A 19,547-nucleotide genomic window follows, 5' to 3' on the forward strand; every position below is an offset into this window, starting at 1 on the left:
ATTTGGTTCTGGGTGCCGATTATTAGAGTGAAAGCAATCCAAAATTGTCCATAGAATTTAAATGGAATTGTATGTAACACAATCACCTACTTGTTCTGAATAGGCAAACACAGTTTTGAATCCTCCCCAAATTTCATAATCGAATGCATAACAAGCCAAAATTTATATTTTGCCTTCATGATTGCTTTTGACTTAAGCTTGTGTATGCTTTCTCCTCCTAAGTGTATACTTTCCCCAAGCAATTTGAAGATTCCTGACAGGTCCTGACTTGCGTGGACCTACCCTTAGTTTGTTTACCTCCAGAATAGGGTCACCTGTAGATGTTAGACTTCCTGCTTGGTAATGCAATCTGAGCTTGTTGCAATGCATTACACAATCCTGGATTTAAATGGAAAAGTGTGTCTTGTGTATAATGATTTGATAATGTATGTGGGCTTCCTGAAGAGTGGGTTCACCAATTAGAGTAGACATCCAGTTATGGTCAGATGGCCAGACTCAGATATATTTTTTTCCTCCCTCCCAATGGTTTTTATTAAAGAGCCACTGAACAAGCTGATTGGCAAGTGTTTTTCTTTTGCTTATCAGAAAATGTTGATTTCAGTCTTGGGGGGTGTGTTTCTTGACTGATTCCCTGTTTGGTTAATGTTTGTCCCACTTGAGACACTGTAGCCTATCTAGCCCTTTTCACTTCCTCCAAATCCCCAGAATGAATATAAGAACTCAATAAATCTGTAATTACCTTACAAAACAATGCCGAGGATGTTTTAGTTGCGTAATTTTATATTAACTAAGGTGTTTGGTGCAGTATTTTTCAAGTAAAAAAATGTGCGACATGTCTTTGGGAAACAAAGTCAGACTGCTGGGCAGGTCTGTGTACCTGTCTATGCTATTGGATAGAGAGCAATCACCACAGCTGTCCACCCCATGTTAGTGGGCAAATGTACATATTCAAATTAAAACCCAACCTTCATTTACCGTGGTGAAGCGTGGATGTTCCAAACTCCATTTAGACGAGAGGGACTTTATGACCAACATTATACTATTAACAATTTCTAGTATATTTTCACACTAGAATGACTGTTTCTGTCTCACATTGATGCCACATAGGCCATTTTTGAACGCTCTTGTTGCTTTTTAAATGCACTCACTCTAAGGTTAGAGTAAGGGGCAAAGGTAATCTGATCGTACTGTAGATCAATGATATATGTTTTAACCGTAGATGACGAACAGGGGCGCTGTTTTGAATCCACGCAGCCATTTTGGTACTCCATAAAAAAAATTAAATTCTGGAAGCTATAGATATGCATTAATTCATGTCTAAATAATTTTTTCACTAATATTTTCTATTTCAAAAATGTTGTACTGTCCCCACTAAAATAAAGAAATACTTACAATACCAGTCGAACGTTTTGACACACCTACTCATTCAAGGGTTTTTCTTTAATTTTACTATTTTCTACATTGTAGAATTAATAGTGAAGACATCAAAACTATGAAATAACACATGGAGTCATGTAGTAGCTAAAAATGTTAAACCAAACTATATTTTAGATTCTTCAAAGTAGCCACCCTTTGCCTTGATGATAGCTTTGCACACTCTTGCCATTCTCTCAACCAGCTTCACCTGGAATGCTTTTCCAACAGTCTTGAAGGAGTTCCCACATATGCTGAGCACTTGTTGGCTGCTTTTCCTTCACTCTGCGGTCCAAATCACCCCCAAACCATCTCACTTGGGTTGAGATGATTGTGGTGATTGTGGAGTCCAGGTCATCTGATGCAGTACTCCGTCACTCTCCTTGGTCAAATAGCCCTTACGTAGCCTGGAGGTGCATAGGGTCATTGTCCTGTTGAAAAACAAACAATAGTCCCACTAAACGCAAACCAGGTGGGATTGCGTATCGCTGCAGAATGCTGTGGTAGCCATGCTGGTTAAGTGTGCCTTGAATTCTAAATAAATCACAGACAGTGTCACCAGCAAAGCACCCCCACACCATCACACCTCTCCTCCATGCTTGAGGGTGGGAACCACACATGCGGAGATCATCCGTTCACCTACTCTGCATCTCACAAAGACATGGCGGTTGGAACTACAAATCTCAAATTTGGACTCACCAAAGGACAGATTTCCAGCAGCCTAATATCCATTGCTCGTGTTTTGGCCCAAGCAAGTCTCTTCTTCTTATTGGTGTCTTTTAGTAGTGGTTTCTTTGCAGCAATTCGACTATGAAGGCTTGATTCACACAGTCTCCTCTGAACAGTTGATGTTGAGATATGTCTGTTACTTGAATTCTGTGAAGCATTTATTTGGGCTGCAATTTCTGAGGCTGGTAACTCTAATAAACACATCCTCTGCAGCAGAGGTAAGTCTGGGTCTTCCTTTCCTGTGGCGGTCCTCATGGGAGCCAGTTTCATCATAGCGTTTGATGGTTTTTGTGACTGCACTTGAAGAAACGTTCAAAGTTCTTGAAATTTGACTGACCTTCATGTCTTAAAGTAATGATGGACTGTCATTTTTCTTTGCTTATTTAAGCTGTTCTTGCCATAATGTGGACTTGGTCTTTTACTAAATAGGGCTATCTCCTGTATATCACCCCTACCTAGTCACAACACAACTGATTGGAATAAACGCATTAAGGAAAGAAATTACACAAATTAACTTTTAACAATGCACACCTGTTAATTGAAATGCATTCCAGGTGACTAACTCATGAAGCTGGTTGAGAGAATGGCGAGAGTGTGCCAAGCTGTCATCTGGGGCAAAGGGTGGCTACTTTGAAAAATCTAAAATATGAAATATATTTGGATTTGTTGAACACTTTTTTGGTTACTTCGTGATTACATATGTGTTATTTCATCATTTTGATGTCTTCACTATTATTCTACAATGTTGAAAATATGCAAAAAATAAAGAAAAACCCTTGAATGAGTGGATGTGTCAAAACTTTTCATCTGGTACTGTACATGTGATTTTGTCCTTGAAACATTTTATTGAAATACTACCCCTTCTGGGGAGTGCCAATTTGGCGCACGGTGTCTATTAAGCCTCTCATTGGCCAGTACATAGCATATGCAATCCAGGGTTTATATACATTATTGCTATAGATCTGTCGTAAGGGGCAGCTTTTACCTTCAAGTGACATGACGGTACTGTAGGCCTTCTTGCCTGAGAATAATAGCCGCAGTATGCATGATATGCTAAACAGTATATGCTTTATTCAGGAGGGGGAGTGTGTAGTGTCTACATCAATTTCCCATCCACAAGGGTCACATGCAGATAATCTATTGACTCCCCCATTTCCGATATGAAATTATTGTGTGGGTATAAACAATTTAGCTAGGTTACGTTTCTGACATATTGCCTAATCTTTCCAGTCCTTTCATATCTGTGATGTGAAGTTGTCCTATGCTGTTCACAAATGCTCTCCATCCAACCTCACTGAGCTCGAGCTGTTTTGCAAGGAGGAATGGGAAAGAATTTCAGTCTCTCGATGTGCAAAACTGATAGAGACATACCCCAAGCGACTTACAGCTGTAATCGCAGCAAAAGGTGGCGCTACAAAGTATTAACTTAAGGGGGTTGAATCATTTTGCACGCCCAATTTTTCAGTGTTTGATTTGTTAAAAACGTTTGAAATATCCAATAAATGTCGTTCCACTTCATGGTTGTGTCCCACTTGTTGTTGATTCTTCACAAAAAAATACAGTTTTATATCTTTATGTTTGAAGCCTGAAATGTGGCAAAAGGTCACAAAGTTCAAGGGGGCCGAATACTTTCGCAAGGCACTGTATCTTTCCCCTTCCTGGAAACGACAGACTAGGTCCCCAGTTGAAAAACCACTAGATGGGACAATTTAACAAGCGGTGGGTGTGGATTAACAAGCGGTGGGTGTGGATTAATGGAAACTGGCTCAACACCATTCTCACACCTGTACATTGTACACCATTCTCACACCTACACACACAATACATTGTAATCCCTCGGGGAGAGGGAATAACTGCAAGATCCATCACTCTCACACACTCAGCCGGCAGGAAGTCAGACATGCTTTAATGTAGGCTATTTCTCGCAGCTATTTGTCTGACATTGCGGTGCTGTTATCATAGATTATCTATGGCTTTTATACTGGTGGAGTGGGGATAGATGCCCAATATGGACAGTAGTTCTTGCAGGTGTAACAATTCCAACACTGTGTTCAATTTTATTCTCACACATTTGATAGTGATAGATATGCTATAAAATGTAATGTGGCATGACACCATATTGCTTTTAGAGATTATGTGAGATAAACAAACTAGATTACTAGAGAAACAAGCAACAAAAATGGGGTCAGACTGTGCATTTATATAGATATTTGTTGGGTGCATTCACCATCTCGTTGACTGAGGGGAACATGACACGTGTTGTCACACCTATGTAGCCTACACCTTCAATAAACATGACAATCATCGCATATTTAGGGACTGAGACAATACGAACACTAGCCTACAGTATTGCTCGTCACGCCAGCCCACTTTTTAAAAAATGCCTCGTGCATCTCAAGCAAAGGATGACTTCCTGCTGACGCATGTTTTACATTTCATTATGCCGTGAATAATCGTGGTGCATTCTAATCCAACGATAGCTGTTACATTTTTTTTTAAACAACACTTTCGATAACTGTGTTAACTTTATTTGCATCGTCTTTTTCATGCTGACAAAAAGACGATGCAAATATATATATATATTAAAATAAGTTCAACGAGGGACGCAGGGGAAAGGGGGCGGCGTTCACCAGTCAGTGGAATTCATGAAAACCACTGTACGGACAGAATCAAACACTACAGTTGGCCTACATCGGCTCGTCCAGGCGCAGTCAAACTCCTCGGAATTATAAGAACGTTTTGAACTTTTAGGGTCTTTGAATAATTGTAAAATAATACTGCGAATGTAACCGCAACATTGTCGTGCCACAAAGGAGTTCTCAGTAAAGTTTTAGAAACTTTCAGCACTGCGGTAAGTTGCAAAAGTTCATTTTAAACCCTGTCAATTGATGAGATGTGAAAGGTTACAGCTGATACAATATGTTGATGTGTCGGAAATGTGCATTTCGTCGATTTCCTTCGTCGGTTGTAAAAATAAATAAATCTGATTCCTTAAAGTTATTTATCTGTCTGTCTGACAACATGGAGGGCAAACAGCCTAATGTCGTGTTAGATGTTGTATATGTGCAAACTGGCAGTTTAACGCAAATAATATGCAATGTTGTGGTCATCATCAGCTGACCACTGACAGACCATTGTTGAACAAAGGCTGTATGGTAACATTGTGACCCATTTTTAAAAGTAACACGTTCAGATGCCTGAGATAAAAGCAGCTCATAGTTTTGAAACATTCTGGAGAAGTTGTTCTATGGGTGTGAGGAGTATATCAATGATCCAATGTTGGGACAGCTTACAAAAAGCCTAATCACTGACATGTTATACTGTCAATGCAAAACAGAGAGACTACAAGTGGATGGCAGGTAGTCTTAAGGGTTAGAGCGTTGGTTGCTTGTTCAAATCCCTGAGCAAACCATGGTAAAACAAATCTGTCGACCTGTCCATGAGCAGGGCACTAAACCCTACCCACCATCAATAATGTCTGATCCCATGCCGTGACCCCACTCTCAGGAGGGGGAGTGGGATATGAAGAAGAAGAAGAAACAAATCACATTTCCATTTCCCCTCACTTGTACAGGTTACACACTTGTACATATGTGGAACGGGACACATATACATGTATTTATCATAGGATGCAACATGAGCAGGGTCTAAAACCTGGATCCACAGGAGTAACCAGCGTCTTAACTGTTCGCCTAGACCAGGGGTGTCGAACAAATTTTGCCCCGGGGGCTACATTCAGTGTTCAGCGGAGGACTGCTTGGAAAATTTGCTGTTTCCTCGCTGGCAAAATTTGCAAACAATAGTCCTCTTTTCAATACTCCCTGACCGTCGAGCTTTAGTTTCAGTGATTATTAGCGAACTGGATACGGTCAAGAAACTGTATAAATATAAGTCCATTATCATTTCTGCCCAGTTTTGATTTGGTTGTAGTCATTTGAAAGAATATGAAACGTTTTTACTAAACCCACCCTCCGGCTTCGCAGGCAGTATGTTTAATGTGTTTGACCCCTGTCCTTGAGGGAATCCTCTCGTGGACTGATGGTGACACCGATCTTGAGGTTGCAGACAGGGCTACATGATGAACTGTGAGCCCGACTCATGTACGCATCTAAGTGCTATCAATCCTGTTTAATGGCCAAATCTCTCAATAGGAATAGTTCATTTCTTTGCAAAAAAAATCTAATTTTCAGCTATTTTCTACCATACGTCCATATAGTATTTCACTAGCCTATATTTTCAGCCTCCGATTACTCCAAGGTAAGTCATTTAATACATCATTGCCTGCACCTTGAGTATGTGCGTCATTGTAGAGTCAACCTGGCAATTTGTCCATTTACATCAGCTGATTGTATTACAACAGCCTGTGGGATAATTGCTCTGTTGGCCTAGAGATGGGTTTGCTCCACACTTTTCTAAACACCACTAAGCCTGCTACTGCACCTGAGCATGGCCACCTGAAAAAATGACCATCACGTGCTGCCCACTTGTGAAACCACACTGGCCACAAGGCCAGTGGAATCAGTAATGTGTTGTTGATAGTTCAATGTCTGGTATCTCTTTCTGAATGAGTTTCGATGGGCCAAAGGCCTTGCATTCCTTAGGTTAATGCCCTTTCAGACAGCACATCCTGCAGACATATTCGAGACATCTCTGCATTTGTTGTGAATTTCTGTTCCTTTCACACTACTAAGGATTCTACAGTTAATAACCAAGTATCATCGTCCTGTCACCTCCAGTGTCAATCCTCAGTCACCTTCTGCATTACCATCCATGTTCATATCTTTCTTGAATAGCTATGTAGTGCCTGGGAATAGAGCTGGGCGGTATCCAGATTCTCATACAGTTTCTGTACCATAATGAGATGTATGGTAATACCAGAAGTGTGCACAAAGGGGCACTATTCAAAATCTTTACACACAAAACAATTTATGCAACAGGGATCTTGATCCAGGAGAGGGTTACAGCAGAGACATACAATCAACAAAGGAATCTTGATGTCTAGCCACTTAGCTAGCAAGTCATCTTAGATTTCTTATAGTTATACTTAACTTCTAGTTAGTCACAAGCAGTGGCGTAGCATGCACCCTCCCGTGAGGTGGGGATGCCCCCCCTCCCCGGTACGGAAAATCTTACAGTCGGTATTTTGAAACACACCTGTATATACGGTATAAAGAATATATCGCCTGGGCCGACCTGTGAATATCTTTGTGGACCAAAGAAACATGCGTTGTTATCTCATCACAAACCTCGTTATCAGTGTCTTGGTCAACAGAAACAACCTTGTGGTTGTTATTTGGGCTTTGTACACTGTCACCACTGAGCAAATAGATATTTGCTGTTGTGCATTGAGAACATGTAAAATGTTAGGGGATAATTTGTATTTTTTTTTAAAAATATCAATGAGTCATAAGATATGTTGAATCAATGGCCTAAGTTATAAGCCATTTTTCACATGGAAATAATACAGCCCATGCCAACACAAATGTGGTTGCCAGCAGGCTAGTCACTCTTTCCACTGCCACACTGGGCAACATGCATATGACAGCACGCTATCTTTCTTTATTCAGATGGAGAGACTTCCATCAACATTTAAATGTGTGGAACGATACATGGAAATGCTGAAGGAATCAGTTACAGATAAAGGTACACTGCATTGCAGAATGTTAGATCTGTATCTGCGGTGTTAATCCTTCCTCCCGTAAGCTGTTTTTCTAGCAGACATTCTCATTGGATATGGACGTGAAACTACACGTGTCCTTTAAACAATACATGTATGTTTTGTTCGATAATGTGCATATTTACATCCAAAAATCTGTTTACATTGGTGTGTGATGTGCAGTAATGTTTTGATTGCAAAACATCTGGTGATTTTTGCAAAAATACTCATAATAAACATTGATAAAAGATACTAGTGTTATTCACAGAATTAAAGAGACTTCTCCTTAATGCAACCGCTGTGTCAGATAAAAAAAAACTAAAATAATCTGAGAACGGCGCTCAGAGCCCAATCCAGCCAGAGAAATATCCGCCATTTTGGAGTCAACAGAAGTTAGAAACAACACCATAAATATTCACTTACCTTTCATGATCTTCATCAAAAGGCACTCCCAGGAATCCCAGTTCGACACTAAATGACTGATTTTGTTACATCATTTATGTCCAAATAGCCACTTGTTGTTAGCGTGTTTAGCCCAGTAATCCATCTTCATGAGGCGCAGGCACTTCGTCCAGACAACTTGAAATGTTCCGTTACAGTCCTTTAGAAACATGTGAAACGATGTATGGAATCAAACGTTAGGATGTTTTTAACATAAAACATCAATGTTCCAACCGGAGAATTCCTTTGTCTGAAGAAAAGCACTGGAATGAGAGGTAACTCTGCCGGGAGTGTGCATCATGAGACCAAGGCTCTCTGCCAGACCACTGACTGACTCAAAGAGGTCTCATGAGCCTCTCCTTTAAAGTAGAATCCTCATTCAAGTTTCTAAAGACGATTGACATCTAGTGGAAGCCGTAGGAAGTGCAACTTTATCCATCTCAATATCTCAATGTAAGCCAAGCTTTGAAAAACTACAAACCTCAAATGTCCCACTTCCTGGTTGGATTTGTCTCTGGTTTTTGCCTGCAATATGAGTTCTGTTATACTCCGACATCATTCAAACAGTTTTAGAAACCAGAGTGTTTTCTATCCAATACTAATAATACTATGCATGTATTAGGATCTGGGACAGAGTAGGAGGCAGTTTACTCTGGGCACGCTATTCATCCAAAAGTGAAAATGCTGCCCCCTAGCCCAAAAGAGATAAAATACAGAGTAAATGTTCAAAGTTAAACCTCAATGCAGTTTTCCTTTTTATCTGCAATTGATTGAATTCAGTCTCGTGATGTTATAATACAGCGCATTCGGTCAGAGCCCTTGACTTTTTCTACATTTTGTTATGTTACAGCCTTATTCTAAAATTAGTTACATGAAAAAAATTCTCATTTAATATACACACAATACCCCATAATCACAAAGCGAAAAAAAAAAAAAGGTTTCTAGAAATGTTTGCAAATGTATTAAAAAAAAAAATCTAACAAGTACTCAGAGCTTCGCCATGAGATTTGAAATTGAGCTCAGGTGCATCCTTTTTCCATCGATCATCCTTGAGATGTTTCTACAACTTGATTGGAGCCCACATGTGGTATATTCAATTGATTGGACATGATTTGGAAAGGCACACATCTGTCTAGAAAAGGTCCCACAGTTGACAGTGCATGTCAGAGCAAAAACCAAGCCATAAGGTTGAAGGAATTGTCCGTAGAGCACCGAGACAGAATTGTGTCGAGGCACAGATCTGGGTAAGGAAAGCAAACATTTCTCCAGTATTGAAGGTCCCCAAGAACACCTTGACCTCCATGATACTTAAATTGAAGAAGTTTGGAACCACCAAGACTCTCCCTAGAGCTGGCTGCCTGGCCAAACTGAGCAATCAGGGGGGAGAAGGGCCTTGGTCAGGGAGGTGACCAAGAACCCGATGATCACTCTGAAAGAGCTCCAGAGTTCCTCTGTGGAGATGGTTGTCCTTCTGAAAGGTTCTCCCATCTCTACAGCACTCCACCAATCAGGCCTTTATGATAGAGTGATAAGACGGAAGCCACTCCTCAGTAAAAGGCACATGACGGCCTGCTTGGAGTTTGCCAAAAGGCACTTAAAGACTCTCAGACCATGAGAAACCAGATAATCTGGTCTGATGAAACCAAGATGTGACACTTGGCAGTTCAATCTGGAGGAAACCTGGCACCATCCCTACGCTGAAGCATAGTGGTGGCAGCATGATGCTGTGGGGATGTTTTTCAGTGGCAGGGACTGGGAGACAAGTCAGGATGAAGGGAAAGATGAACAGAGCAAAGTACAGAGAGATCCTTGATTAAAAACATGCTCCAGAGCACTCAGGACCTCAGACTGGGGTGAAGGTTCCCCTTCCAACAGGACAACTAACATAAGCACACATCCAAGACAACACAGGAGTGGCTTTGGAAAAAGTCTCCATGTCCTTGAGTGGCCCATGCAGAGCCCGGACTTTAACCCGATCGAACATCTCTGGAGAAAACAGAAAATAGCTGTGCAGCGACGCTCCTCCAACCCGACAGAGCTTGAGACGATCTGCAGAGAAGAATGGGAGAAGTTCTCCAACTACAGGTGTGCCAAGCTTGTAGCATCATACCCAAGAAGACTCGATGCTGTAATCGCTGCCAAAGGTGTTTCAACAAAGTACTGAGTAAAGGGTCTGAATACTTATGTAAATGTGATCAGTTTTTTTTTTATACATTTGCAACAATGTCTAAACGTGTTCTTGCTCTGTCATTATGGGGTATTGTGTGTAGATTGAGGAAAAACTATTTGATCAATTTTATAGTAAGGCTGTAACGTAACAAAATGTGCAATAAGTCAAGGGATCGGAATCCTTTCCGAATGCACCGTGTGTGTTATATAACACACACACACACACAGAGCATTCGGAAAGGATTCTGACCCCTTGACTTATTCCACATTTTGTTACATAAAAATATATATATATATAAAAAAAATTGTCCTCTCCATCCTCCATCAATCACACCCTCATGCTGGGACTAGCATTGTGAAGCCATTTCTGAGTGGTGGAACATGTGGAAAGTATGCAACAATAGGTCCCATGTGTAAGGGCTAAGCAGTGTCAAGGCAGGGGCAGTGGTAGGCACACCCAGTTCCTCTCTGGGATGACTGAGTCTGGCCTGTGGCTCGCAGCGCTGGGGTGCCAATCCACTCTCGCCATTTTTCTGATCCCAGACAGATAAAGGCCACCCTGTGGGAAAAGAAACCGTTAGCACAAAAAAATGAAATCTGAGCCATGTGGGCCTACAAAGGCACCAAGCCTCAAGAACTCTATGATCCTCAAGACATTTGTCCTATATTGTCTGTTGCTGAGATCTGGTTGATCAGCGGCAGCTTTGTGAATCAGGTGCAACTGGCCCTGGAGAAAGAAAGCATGTTTGACATTTTGCTGCGATTTGTCTCCCGGGGAATTTCTGCCCCCATCGACATGTGGCAAAGGTCTGTGATGGAAATATGAAAACAATGTGGTACAGTGTGTCAACAGTCTGTCGTTCATTGGACAACTGAGGCATGTGGTATAGTTTTTACCTTCTTTGTATGGAACATAATGCTCAGTCAACATGCCATCGCTATTCATGCCTCTGGGACCTTCAGTCTGTACATACAGTTGTTTGACTAGTACTACCCTGAACAGATGGCTGACTAGTACTACCCTGAACAGATGGCTGACTAGTACTACCCTGAACAGATGGCTGACTAGTACTACCCTGAACAGATGGCTGACTAGTACTACCCTGAACAGATGGCTGACTAGTGCTACCCTGAACAGATGGCTGACTAGTGCTACCCTGAACAGATGGCTGACTAGTGCTACCCTGAACAGATGGCTGACTAGTGCTACCCTGAACAGATGGCTGACTAGTGCTACCCTGAACAGATGGCTGACTAGTGCTACCCTGAACAGATGGCTGACTAGTGCTACCCTGAACAGATGGCTGACTAGTGCTACCCTGAACAGATGGCTGACTAGTGCTACCCTGAACAGATGGCTGACTAGTGCTACCCTGAACAGATGGCTGACTAGTGCTACCCTGAACAGATGGCTGACTAGTGCTACCCTGAACAGATGGCTGACTAGTGCTACCCTGAACAGATGGCTGACTAGTGCTACCCTGAACAGATGGCTGACTAGTGCTACCCTGAACAGATGGCTGACTAGTGCTACCCTGAACAGATGGCTGACTAGTACTACCCTGAACAGATGGCTGACTAGTGCTACCCTGAACAGATGGCTGACTAGTGCTACCCTGAACAGATGGCTGACTAGTGCTACCCTGAACAGATGGCTGACTAGTGCTACCCTGAACAGATGGCTGACTAGTGCTACCCTGAACAGATGGCTGACTAGTGCTACCCTGAACAGATGGCTGACTAGTGCTACCCTGAACAGATGGCTGACTAGTACTACCCTGAACATATGGCTGACTAGTACTACCCTGAACAGATGGCTGACTAGTACTACCCTGAACAGATGGCTGACTAGTACTACCCTGAACAGATGGCTGACTAGTACTACCCTGAACAGATGGCTGACTAGTGCTACCCTGAACAGATGGCTGACTAGTGCTACCCTGAACAGATGGCTGACTAGTGCTACCCTGAACAGATGGCTGACTAGTGCTACCCTGAACAGATGGCTGACTAGTGCTACCCTGAACAGATGGCTGACTAGTACTACCCTGAACAGATGGCTGACTAGTACTACCCTGAACAGATGGCTGACTAGTACTACCCTGAACAGATGGCTGACTAGTACTACCCTGAACAGATGGCTGACTAGTACTACCCTGAACAGATGGCTGACTAGTACTACCCTGAACAGATGGCTGACTAGTGCTACCCTGAACAGATGGCTGACTAGTGCTACCCTGAACAGATGGCTGACTAGGGAATGCAGTACAATGTCCTTAATGGTCTTGCAGCTACGGCTGTATTTTGCTCTCTGACCTACCCTGGCGTGCTTACAATGATCTCAACTGTTGCCGTGACGACATGTAAATGATCAAGCTTATTGCTTAGGATCTTTTATAGCCAAGTGTGTGTTGCTAACCCTACAACCACGAAGGGCACATACACAAATGAAGGAAACCCTGCTCTAACAAGGACAGTCAATGGTGGTGGTGGTGCAGGAAGCCTACTGCATTTGTGGAAGGAGGGCTTTGAAATGCTCTGCTGGGCCCAATCCACATGCCATGAATTCTCCATTTTACTACTGTCTGCCTGCGGTCCAACTCAGATATCACACAATGGACTGGGGATGGAATGCTGTATGAATACACTCGCAAGGAAGAGTCTGCTTTATGTAGACAGTAACTCCTGATGCTCTAATCAAATTAGTATTTTTCTATCTGTTGTCAATAACAGTACACACTTCCCCTAGTGTGTGTGTGTGTGTGTGTGTGTGTGTGTGTGTACAGTACCAGTCAAAAGTTTGGACACCTACTCAAGGGTTTTTCTTTATTTTTTAAAATTATTTTCTACATTGTAGAATAGTGAAAACACTGAAATAAAACAGATTCATGTAGTAACCAAAAAAGTGTTAAATCAAACTTTTCTTCAAAGTAGGCACCCTTTGCCTTGATGACAGCTTTCTCTCAACCAGTTTCACCTGGAATGCTTTTCCAACAGTCTTGAAGGAGTTCCCACATCTCAAATTTGGACTCATCAGACCAAAGGACAGATTTCCACCGGTCTAATGTCCATAGCTCGTGTTTCTTGGCCTGAACAAGTCTCTTCTTATTATTGGTGTCATTTAGTAGTGGTTTCTTTGCAACAATTCAACCATGAAGGTCTGATTCACGCTCTGAACAGTTGATGTTTAGATGTCTGTTACTTGAAGCATTTATTTGGGCTGCTATCTGAGGTGCAGTTAACGCTAATGACCTTATTCTCTGGAGCAGAGAACTCTCCCGAGTGGCACAGCGGTCTAATGCACTGCATCTCAGTACTAGAGGCTTCACTACAGACCCTGGGTTCGATTCTAGGCTGTATCACAAATGGCTGTGATTGGGAGTCCCATAGGGCGGTGCACAATTGGTCCAACGTTGTTAGGGTTTGGCCGGGGTAGTTCGTCATTGGAAATAAGTATTTGTTCATTAACTGACTTGCCTAGTTAAGTAAAGAAAACACTTCCTGTTGCGTTCCTCATGAGAGCCAATTTCATCATAGCGCTTGATGGTTTTTGCAGTATCTAAAATATATATTTTGATTTGTTTAACACTTTTTCTTTGGTTACTACATAACATATGGAATTATTTCATAGTTTTGATGTCTTCACTATTATTCTATAATGTAGAAAATAGTAAAAATAAAGAAAAACCCCTGGATGAGTAGCTGTGTTCAAACTTGACTGGTACTGTGTGATTAAAAAATATATATATATTTATCACACACACACAGGTCTTGCCTTAACCACTCACAGGATTTGTAAATGATATCCTAGCACAAGCTTCACCATTCTGGAAGTCTGAACGGGTCATTGAGTAAGAAGACAAAAGGTATAGCGGAATAGGTTTGGCTGATGGCAGTGGCACAACAATGCTGCCTTGGCTGGTTTTCAAATGACCCACTCTCTCTGGAGAGCTTGGTTCAGGAAGCTGTAGTAAGGGACCCCACCCCCCCACCCTTCAATCCGTACAGGATGAGGCCTTTCCTGTTTGGAAAGGAGAGCAAGCAGCTCCCCGTCAGGGTGTCTTCCTTCAGAAAATAGGAGTACCCTTTTTTTAAGGGCCAGTTTCCCCAGAACAGCTTCAGTGTAGTCCTGGACTTGTTGAATGGAGACTCCCAAAGTGCTTTTTAGTCCAGGTCCAGCAATGAACTATGTCCAGGAAACAGGCCCTAAGTGGATCCCACAAGATAATTCCTGGAGCCATCAGTGCACTTTCCAAAGTGAATCTTTGGTAATTAGATGTATCTTCTAAATGACTGGAGTTGTGTATCAGGTTTGCACTGAGCTAGATATGTTATTGGTAATTGAATGAATGGTGGTGCATGTGTATGGTGACTATTTTATTTTAAGAAAGTGGGATGCAAAGCAAGTAGACTACATCGTAGGCATAGGGTAAGTTTGTTCACAGTTTTTGGGAAAATATTTAAGTGTCGGGTGAAGTGCTGTTTGAATGACGTGGCACTGCTTTTAAAAATGATCACAGCACTTGTGAAAAGACACCCACATCTTGTCAACTGTGAAGGCTTCTTAGTACTTGTCTTGTCTTGTCAAAGGACAATTACAAGCAACAAGACCTGCCTCCAAAGAGTCAGTTGTGCTCATTTGAGGTGTGGAATTTTTGCTGCTTCCATCATGTCGTCTTCTGTTTTCATTGCTCATCAATGACGTCAGTGACTCTCAAATTGTCCAAATGTTGAAACAAACAACAAACTGTTCTTATCAAGAATCATTCTAAGCAGAAGAAAATACAGGTTTCACAATCTCGAAACGATTTTCCGCTAGGGATGAGCTCAGCCAATGTGTATCTCCTGCCAGCAGAACTCATGATTATGAAATGGTTCCATTCCATGATCTGCCTCATATCATGATTATACGTGTAAGGCGTTTGTTGGCCAGTTCCATTTCTCATGTTCAGACTTGAAGCAGTCTTCGATGTAGCAACAGCTGAACCAAAAACACACCAAAAAATAGAATGTCCTCCATCTTGAGGCAAAACACAAACTCTCAAAATTTAGGTTAGTCTTTAGCCAACAGGTGGTTGGATATATAAAATAAAAAAAATCAATGACGGGGCCCCCCGAGTGGCGCAGTGGTCTAAAGCACTGTATCAGTGCTAGCTGTGCCACTAGAGATCCTGGTTCAAGTCGCTGCCGGCCGCGACCAGGAGACCCATGGGGTGGCGCACAATCGGCCCAGCGTCGTCCGGGTTAGGGGAGGGTTTGGCCGGCAGGGGATGTCTTGTCTCTGCTTTGGCTGCCTCTCTGCCTCTCTTGTCTCATCGCGCACTAGCGACTCCTGTGGCAGGCCGGGCGCTGTGCACGGTCGCCAGGTGTATGGTGTTTCCTCAGACACATTGGTGCGGCTGGCTTAAGGGTTCAGCGGGCGTTGTTTCAAGAAGCAGTGGTTGGGTTGTGTTCCGGAGGACTCATGGTTCTTGACCTTCGCCTCTCCCAAGTCCATACGGGACTTGCAGCAATGAGACAAGACCGAAACTACCAATTTGATACCAATAATAAAATCAATGACATCCTATGATAATACAGAATTGATTTGTATACTCCGTTTTCATGTCTAAGTTTCCATCCAACAAATTGCAAATATTCTAAAATGGCATTATAGCGTATGTGCCCACTCTGGTTTTGGTACTTGCGCTCTAGCCAACAGCTTGTGGATACTGTGCGGGTAGGCTACAGTACCTACATGATGAAATGATTATGGACAAAATAGCAAGGTCATTTTTATTTGTCAAAAGGCAGGCAATCAACGATCATGTCACCAGAATAAGACCCTCGATTATATTTTTTTGACAATGAGCATCAAGCTCATCACTGCACTTTCACCACCCTGTGAAGTTCATAACTTATTTAATCTGTAGCCTAATAAACTACATGTTTTCCTGAGTCGTGTCATCTGGTGACTCTCAAGTGTACTTTGATATGGTTATTATATCAACATTTGCACATGAAGGTGTTTCCACTGCCATCATTTTAGAAACAAAATTATATCCCACCTTGCCTAGCGTATTTCGTTTTGCCTACATTTGGAAAGTTTACAAACAAATTTGAGGTTTCCATCAGGCCTGTTGTGACTTTGCTTAATTTTTTTTAATCAGACATACTTTACTTGAATAAAAAGGTTGGATGGAAACCTGGTTAGTGTGAAAATGTAAACGCATGTTTGAAATGATAACGAAAGAGCATTCCATTAAAAAAATATATATATTCTCCCTGGGCAAACTGGCAAATCTATTCCAGCTTAATGCGTGGTTGTCCATATTCCATATATAGCCTATCAACTAACATCTTTCCCAGTAGGGGAATTTGTCACTCCCAGAGTCCTCTAGGGCCTCATTGGAGTGGAGTTTTAGGGATGAATCCTCACATTTCCTCTCACAGGAAGCCTCTGAAACTGAGGGGGTGGATTGACCACATGGGCATATTTTTAGTACATTTTTAACACTTAGGGGATTTACCTCCTACCCAGAAAAATGGTCCCACTCATTATTTTATTTAACCTTTATTTAACTAGGCAAGTCTTAAGAACACATTCTTATTTTACAATGACTGCTTACCCCGGCCTAACCCGGACGACGCCGGGGTAATTGTGCGCCGCCCTACGGGACTTCCAATCACAGCCGGTTGTGATGCAGCCTGGAATCGAACCAGGGTCTGTAGTGACACCTCTAGCACTTAGATGCATTGCCTTAGACCGCTGTGCCACTCGGAAGCCCCAAGATAAGCTTCTGGAATTTGACGAGCGTGTATGGCAGTTTGAGTGAAAAAAGTGAGTCTTCCCATTTTGTCTGCTGGCCCTTGACTGGAAGCCCTACAGGAAGGGTTTTTATAGTCTACAGTGTTTCATACACATTTTGTGAACTAGAAATGCCACTGAGCGTGTTAGACAATGCGTTTTGAAAGTGTGTCTCAAGAAATATGCAACGCAATGGGGTGGCACAACTCATAATGTAGCTTTCTGACATCACAGTTCTCTAAAACAGTTCTCCCAAACTCTGTCCTGGGGCCCTCCCTGGGTGTACATTTTTGTTTTTTGGCCCTTGCTCTACACAGCTGATTCAAATAACCAACTCTTCATCAAGCTTTGATTATTTGAGTCCGTTGTTTAGTGCTAGGGCAAAAACCAAAACGTCCAACCCTGGTCTAAAACATACGTAAAGCATAGAGTACACCACATTTACCTCACCCAAAGCTTCAGCTGTTTCAAAGAAGTTCAGGATTGAAGTTATTTCTTCTTTGTCTTAGGTTTTTGAGTATTGAGGGACATGGACATGCTAACTGTATTAGCTGCAGCTCTTACGTATGTCATTACAGCCAATGATTGCTATCCTCGCTCTTTCTTATGGGGCTTTCACAACAAATATTTGTCTTTTTTTTTCCTGCTTAGTTTGGACTTAACAACGCACTGTGGTTCGCTCAAAAAGTATGGTCTTGGTCTGATTCCATTCGCGCCATGGTGCGGTTCAAAGCAGGTGAGAAGTATTATTGATTGTTTGACTGCGAGCATTTGATGAAATGCACACCGTAGCCCTCCTTAACTTAATATCTCTGAAACATTTTGTTATTAGCAGTGCATTTTGAGGCATCTGATGCAGGTTAGGGGAGAGGGTGCTATAACCTGCCAGGGATATAGGCTACAGAATCTAGCCTGTTCACTAGCGGTTACAACAGCTATGGTTTTCTCCCGCATGTTGTGGAAGACCAAAGCCAAACTAATGATGTTTTGGGACACAAGATATTCTTCTTGATAATCATAGAATGGATTTAGCGTGATGTTTTCCTCCAATAAAACAAATGATTTGAACACGTGGTTGTCAAGGCATTTTAGTTCGTTTGGCAATAAGAAAGCAACTGGACCAACCAAAATATACACAATGTAGCACATAATCAAAGTTATTTGCTCAGAACTATGTGTGAAAACGCCCTTAGAAGAGACTTCCTTGCAACCATGAGGGTCATTTCCAGAGTGGTCCTCATTGTTAGTACCCATTCCAAAGACTTATTGAATGGGTCGTAGACCCTACAACCAGTTATGTTGTCAGGATTCAGGAAGTGAGCCAGTCAGCATCCTTTTGTTGAAGCTCTGCCATTGCTACCTTCTTTTCTTCCCATCTCTGTCCCCTCTGGCTTGTTTTGTTTGGACTAAACCGTCAACATTTTGGCTTTGCCTCAGTTGGGAGTTGAGACATTCCTATAAGAATATTTGGGGTGTATGAGAATTGTAACCATTTAATTTAACCTTTTCCTTAACTAGGCAAGTCGGTTAAGAACAAATTGTTATTTGCAATGAAGGCCTACCCCGGCCAAACCCGGACGATGCTGGGCCAATTGTGCGCCTCCCTATGGGACTCCCAATTGCAGCCGGATGTGTCTGAGGGGTCAGCTCTGTCAGTCCCCCCAAATGTCACCAGTTGATCCTGCCTTAGTTGAACCATGATGTTTCCTCTTCAGGCTAGCGTAAAGACCAATGCTGATATGCTTAAGCAATAAGGCCTGAGGGGGTGTGGTTTATGGCCAATATCCATTTGGAGGAAACCTGGCACCATCCCTACGGGGAAGCATAGTGGTGGCAGCATCATGCTGTGGGGATGTTTTTCAGTGACTGGGAGACCAGTCAGGATTGAGGGAACAATGAACCGAGCAAAGTACAAATAACTCCTTGATGAAAACCTGCTCAAGGACCTCAGACTGGGGTGAAGGTTCACCTTCCAACAGGACAACGACCCTAATCACACAGCCAAGACAACGCAGGAGTGGCTTCGGGACAAGTCTCTGAATGTCCTTGAGTGGCCCAGCCAGAGTCCAGACTTGAACCCGATCGAATATCTCTGGAGAGACCTGAAAATAGCTGTACAGCATTGCTCCCAATCCAACCTGACAGAGCCTGAGAGGATCTACATAGAAAATGGGAGAAACACTCCAAATACAGGTGTGACAAGCTTGTAACGTCATACCTAAGAAGACTTGACGCTGTAATTGCTGCCAAAGCTGCTTCAACAAAGTACTGATTAAAGGTCTGAATATGTAAAATTAATTTGCAAACATTTCTATACCTGTTTTTTCTTTGTCGTGATGGGGTATTGTCTAG

The 19,547-nt window shown here is 42.3% G+C and overlaps 1 protein-coding gene across 1 annotated transcript in view; it reads left to right on the plus strand.

Annotated features, from left to right (window-relative positions):
* Window positions 1-4,740: 4,740 nt before the first annotated feature.
* plekhg3 (pleckstrin homology and RhoGEF domain containing G3) overlaps window positions 4,741-19,547 on the plus strand; it is a 123,860-nt gene continuing 109,053 nt past the window's right edge. Inside the window, exon 1 of the mRNA XM_031836904.1 lies at window positions 4,741-4,993. The gene's annotated coding sequence lies outside the window, so the exon portion shown is untranslated. The remainder of the gene's footprint in view (window positions 4,994-19,547) is intronic.

Source organism: Oncorhynchus kisutch, linkage group LG12 (genome assembly GCF_002021735.2).
Source record: "Oncorhynchus kisutch isolate 150728-3 linkage group LG12, Okis_V2, whole genome shotgun sequence".
NCBI classification, from domain to species: Eukaryota; Metazoa; Chordata; class Actinopteri; order Salmoniformes; family Salmonidae; genus Oncorhynchus; species Oncorhynchus kisutch.